Here is a 6354-nt window from a genome sequence, read left to right as displayed (position 1 = left end):
CTGCCTCTGCCTCCCAAGTGCTGGGATTACAGGCGTGTGCCACCACCGCCAGGCCTTTTTTGTTTGTTTGTTTTTTTCAAGACAGGGTTTATCTGTGTAGTTTTGTGCCTTTCCTGGAACTCACTGTGTAGCCCAGGCTGGCCTGGAACTCACAGAGATCCGCCTGCCTCTGCCTCCCGAGTGCTGGGATTAAAGGTGTGTGCCACCACTGCCTGGCTCAAAGTATTCTTTCATTGATTTTCTATTAAAACTCTATGGTGCAAGTTGAGCATGCTTAGAGGTATTTCTATCCATCACTTTAATCTTTTATATCTGTGCTGATTTAAGCTAAAATGCATCTACTATCTTTTCTTTTTAAATTACTAGCTTATCTGTACATGACGGAGCATGTACTCCTTAACTGAGCATGTTTGGGAATGGACCCACTCATGTTTATATGTATATTTTCATACACATTCTTTCCCCTGAATAAAACCACCATGCTTCCTTTACTCTGGGCAAATGTTGCTTTGGAAATGACCTTGGGGCTCTCCTAGCCTGTTTGAGGTGATACAAGTGTTTTGACTGTTTTATGTCTTAGCTTTGCTTATTTGGCTTTGCACTTACATTTGATTACAAAACAGCCAAGTCCTATGAAAAATGTGTCAGTTAAATGCATTTACGATAGTCTCAGAGGCACCAAGGTGTATTGGTATCTCATCAAAGACAGTTCAGCTCTTCCTCTGCGTTTAGTTTGACCAAAAGCAAACTCATGATTAAATTCTACACTTCTCTGTCTGTGTCTTCCTTCCGCCTATAATTTGTGGTATCTGGCTTTTCTGTAGTCTGTCTGTTGTGTATATCTGATCCATCCCTATTGCCTGTATCTCATGTGTCTTGTCCCTAACAAAGGACTTTGTTCTGTATTTACTGAAAAGCACAGAAAACAACACATGGGGGGAAGGAATAGGGATACTTTACAGAAATCTTTAACAGAGTTTTACAAGGGGGATTAAGTTATTAACTCCAACTGACCCGAAAAGCATCCAGTAAGGCAAACACTCTTATTGTGCAATATCCATATGCTGTTTACAACATTTAATGGTGCATATTTGTTATGTAATGACACTTTTAACCTGTCTTCTGTTTTCAGCAAATGATAATCATAATATACACACACACATGCATTACTGTCTGAGTCAGGGCCATAGAAGAGTATATAGTTTAAGATTACAGCTATGTATTAGCTTAGGCTGTCAAAGCTGATTCCATGGAAAATCCCAGGTAAGCAGGGTCGGTTGTTACATTGTTCTCTTAAAGGCAGGATAAACAAACAGGCAGAGTACAGCAAGATAGCAGGCTAAAGCTCAAGTGACCTCCAGGGATGATTATTAACTTGGCTGTGAGATCCAGCCAAATTCCAGTATCTTGAAATATAAGATATGTTTTCATAAAATTGTATCACCACCTAAAAGGTGCGGGAGCACCTCCCCTAGGCCTTTTCCCACCTGCTTTCCTCATCCCTTGTGTTCTCCCAACAAATCTGAGAAGGAATAAGAGGTGACCTGGATTCATTCATAAAGACAGGGCTATGTGCTTGCTCCTGTCATATCACTGAAGGTTGGGACCGTTCTGTGAGCATTCCAATGATATTTCACAGACTGGGCAAATTGACTAAAAAAGAGTCTTCTTCTCCCATGAACACCCTGCCCTGGGACTTGGCTCTAGGATCTCTGTCTCCCCATTCCTCAAGGAGATTCAGCCGGCACTGCAGGGTTCTCATACCTCCAGCTGAGTCTAAAACATGGAAGGCCCCTGCTCTTCCAATCAAGCCTTGGAAATCGCTGTTCCAATATTGTAATTGAGGTCACCAGCAAGACAGCAGGTTTCTATGGCAACTGTGCTGTGCAGGCTAGTCTTCACATTGGAAATCCTTCCACACAGCTGTCTGCCTTTTGCATTTCACTGAGAGAAAAAACACTTCACTCTTCAGCCTACCACTTGAGAAATCACATTAGTTGGTGGAACTAACTAGGACCGGGAACATTCTCCAACTCTGCTCATTATGATAAAGGAAAGGAAGTCCATACTGTCAACCATTTTGTTTGTGCAAAATTCTCAAGAATATAATAAAAAAAATAACAAATGACCTTGGGAGGGTATTACTAGTACTCTGAGATTCAATTATACCACACATCATAATAAGTAATTAGCTGTCTATGGCAGAAATGGGTGTCTGTGCTGGTCATAGTAGTGCAAATTTGGCGGGCAGCCTGGACTCTGTCTTAAAAAGAAAAAAAAAATCTGTCTACAGTCTTGTGACTAAATGATCTAAGAATATAGAAAAATGCCATTTATATAATTCCAGGGCTATTTTAAAGAATTAGGACTAGATCAAGTGGCCATTAATTAGGGCAATGCCTCGTCATTTTAAACACATATTGGTTTATGCTGAGGAATAATTTATCCTCCATTCCTGATATTTTCTTCCACATAGAAGGGCACCTGTGAACAATATACACATTCTGAAACTCCAAAGCCCACTCCCATTGACACTCTTTTCCCAGCAATGCCACATCTCCTAAGCCTCCCCCAAAATACCAACTGGTGACCAAATATCCAAATGTCTGAGGCTGTAGGGAATATCCAGCTATCACAGAGACTTCTGTGGACATCTGCTGGAAGCTCAGCTGTGGCTGTTGCCCGGAGCCCATGGGTTATGCATAGAGCCCTCCACATTTTGTGTTGCAGGATTAAAATAGAAGATAATCTATTATTGAAGTCCAGATAGCTCATTATTATTTTTCTGTATGCTTCTTTTTGTGTGAGAAGTTCTCTTAGTACAAGATTAAGATATAATTGAGTTGCTGAGTGTGGTGGCACACACTATTAGTCCCAGAACTTTGGAAGCAGAGACAGGCAGATTTCTGTGAATTTGAGTATATATGTGTATTTTTTCCAAGAAGATTGTTCTCTATAATGAGATTGAGCCTCATCCAATCATAGGCTTGAAATGAAAAGATGCTTGACTTTCCCAAATAAGAAATTTTCATGGAAGATGATATTCAGTCTTAAACTAGAATCTTATTTGTTAATTTTTTAAAAATTAAAATATAACTACTTCATTTCTTTTTCTTTCCTCTATCCAAACCCTCACATGACTACATTTGCTCATTCTCAAATTGTGGCTTCTTTTTCTTTGTTATTATTTCATATATATGCATAAATATATAAATTCAACATGCTCAGTCCACTTAGTTTTACACACACACACACACACACACACACACACACACACACACACACACTTTCTTCCAGGAGAGCATGAAAGAATTCAATGATACAGGACAATTCTATGGAAATGAGTGATATTTCTCCATCCCATTTCTATGGCATAACTCTATAATATGGAACAATCTCTTGTGCACAATGTGGGTCTGTGAGTTTGTTTTCATTTCTGTTTTTTGGAGAGAAGCTCAGCAGGACTCCTTGAGGTCATTGTAATTTAAAGTCATCTCAGAAGAAGAAGCTAGAAAGTGACATGAGAAGAAATTGCTAAATACTGTTTTATGAATTCTTTAAAACTACCATTTACAGTAGGCATTAATGTTTCCTGTTTGTGGTGGTTTGAAAGAAAATGGCCCCCAAAGGGTGGCACTATTAAAAGGTGTGGCCTTGTTGGAGTAAGTGTGACCTTGTTGGAAGAAGTGTATCACTGTGGGAGATGGGCTGTGATGTCTTCTATCCTTAAACTACGACCAGTGTCATAGTTCACTTCCTGTTGCCTAAAGATCCAGATGTGCACTTTGAAAATGCCATCCATATAGCATTAATAATGGGAACTATCAGAACATGCCAAATAACATGAATTTCAGAAAACAAAATCTCAAAACAGGATTCTAGGAGGCATAAAAATAAATGACAGTGAATTAATGATGGGAGGTGCTATGGTACTATGTTTCCTGTCAGATTAACAATGATTTATGTTACTTCCAAGGTATAGAGAAACATTTTCTTTTCATATTGTTAACAATAGGCATTAGTAATTGTCTTACTTAGGGTTACTATTGCTGTGGTGAAACACTATGAACGAAAGCAAGTTGGAGAGGGGAGGGTTTATTCGGCTTACACTTTCACGTCATGCTTTTTCATAGAAAGAAGTCAGGACAAGAACTCAAACTAGTCAGAAACCTGGAGGCAGGAGCTGATGCAAAGACCATGGATTGTGCTGCGTACTGGCTTGCCCCTCATGGCTTGCCCAGCCTGCTTTCTTATCGAACTTAGGACCACCAATCCAGGGGTGGCACCACCCACACTGGGCTGGGCTCTCCCCCATCAATCACTAATTAAGAAGATACCTTACAGCTGGATCTTATGGAGGCATTTGCTCACTTAAGGCTCCCTCCTCTGATGACTCTAGCTTGTGCCATGCTGACATGAAACTATGCAGCACAGTAATATTATTCAAAATGTGTTATATTAATGCATAGTATAGATTTCATGTTTTTAAAATAATATCTTGAGAAATTATTACAAAGAAATATAACTTCACATACAATGATGAAGATATTAAACTATAGATTGTAATTAAAAAACAGTAAGACAGCTAAAGTTTTCAAAATAAATAAGAAATTTTTTTTCTTTCCCTAAAGCACTGATTTGGTTTAATGTGAATTGAGTGTTGGGCTTAATGTATTTTAAATAATGTCATTATTTACTCTAATTTTCTTTAATGCCTGCCTTTATACAAGGCAGTTGGATTTTTATATCATCTTATGCTTAACAGTGTTTTTAAACACTTTGATTAATTTTTATTACAAGAATACAGGGAAACTTACTAGCATTCATATGTACAACAAATATTTTATCTAAAATCTAAAGCAATCAGATTGATGAACATTTTATAATGTTATTTTAGAAATGTAATTACATGCAAACAGGTAAAGGCAGGTACAAAATCACACATGGCCAAGATTTGTTTTCGCTCATTTACATATCCAGCAATATACCCAGCACTTTAAGCATAAAAACAAACAATATCATATTGTTCATATCATATAGCGTCTTCTCTTCTTGATAGTGAAAAGACCAGCTTTCTGTCTTATGACTCTCAGTACTCCTACCAGGAATGGTTCCTTTTCCAACCAGCCTTCCAGAAAGTTCTGAAAGGCTGCAGCCTCTCCCTTCACATCTTCTGCTTAGTTGTGTTCAAGCTGTAGTTCAGGAGTCTGTCATGAGGTGGCACCAGAGCTTATCAACTGTCTGATGAGAAGCTTCCATAGTGTGCAGAAAAACATGACGTTGCTCTTAAAACCAGTTTATAAGGAGGATGAATCAGATTCTTTTAGAGGACATAAAACTATATTATGTGTATGAGAAGCTGTAACATAGCTCCTTGAAAAAGTGGTAGGAGGCATTCTAGGAAACATGCATAGAGTAGACTAATAGAGGGTGAAGGTCTGTTTTCTGGGAGGACCCCTCTGCAGTATGGACACCTCAATTTATACTGAGATAGGAAGAGATGAATCACAGTGAGTACCAGTGAGGCTTAAAATCACCAACAAATGAAATGGCTTTAGTATATGAATAGTTTCCGGAAAGATCTAGAAACACAGTAAATGAATAGCTTCGCCTCATTTGTTACTGCTGTGCAAAAAGATGTTCCTTCTCCTTAAAAGCAACCCATTCACAGTCTTTTTTTTTTTTCTAGTATCTTGACCGACAAAGCTCCTCTCCACATATCTAAGACCCTCACGTAGGAGCAAACATGAAGAACTTGTGTTTGTGATTCTGAATGACTTTGCCTAATAATTTACAGATCCATCCGTTTCCCTGAAAATGTCAGGGAGGGAGGGAGAAATAGCTAGGGTAAGAGAAGGCACACCAGATGAAAGCTACAAGGGTGCTCGCTACCTGTGGGGAGAAGGGTACACGTGCAGACTGGGAGGCAGGCGGGAAGGGAGGCGAGGAGGCCCAACAAAGCAATAAGTGCTAACGAAACCCCTTACTGTACATGCTAGCTTGAAATAATAAGAAAGAAAAGGGGAAAGAAAAACGGAGGTGGATGTTGCCTGGGCTAAAGTGTGTGGCCTGCAACCGAGAAGCTGAGAAAGCACAGGGGAAGATCACATGTTTGGAGCTCAGCACCCAGCTATCTGGCGGGGTTCCTGGATTTGTTGGGATAATGGAAAAAACACTTTGGTATCTCTTAGTGTCTGGACATTTAAAGCTGATATCGACCCCTGCCTCCCACCCAAAACTACGGTAAAAGTGCAACAGGAATTGTCCCCTGTCCTCTTGGTAGGGGAGAAGGGATAGCCCCCTCCTAAAGGGGGAGGGGAAGGGGATAGCTCTCCTCAAACCTTGCCAGTTACC

The sequence above is a fragment of the Onychomys torridus genome, chromosome X (assembly GCF_903995425.1).
Source record: "Onychomys torridus chromosome X, mOncTor1.1, whole genome shotgun sequence".
Classification (NCBI taxonomy): Eukaryota; Metazoa; Chordata; class Mammalia; order Rodentia; family Cricetidae; genus Onychomys; species Onychomys torridus.
Note: the sequence above shows the minus strand (reverse complement) of the source record.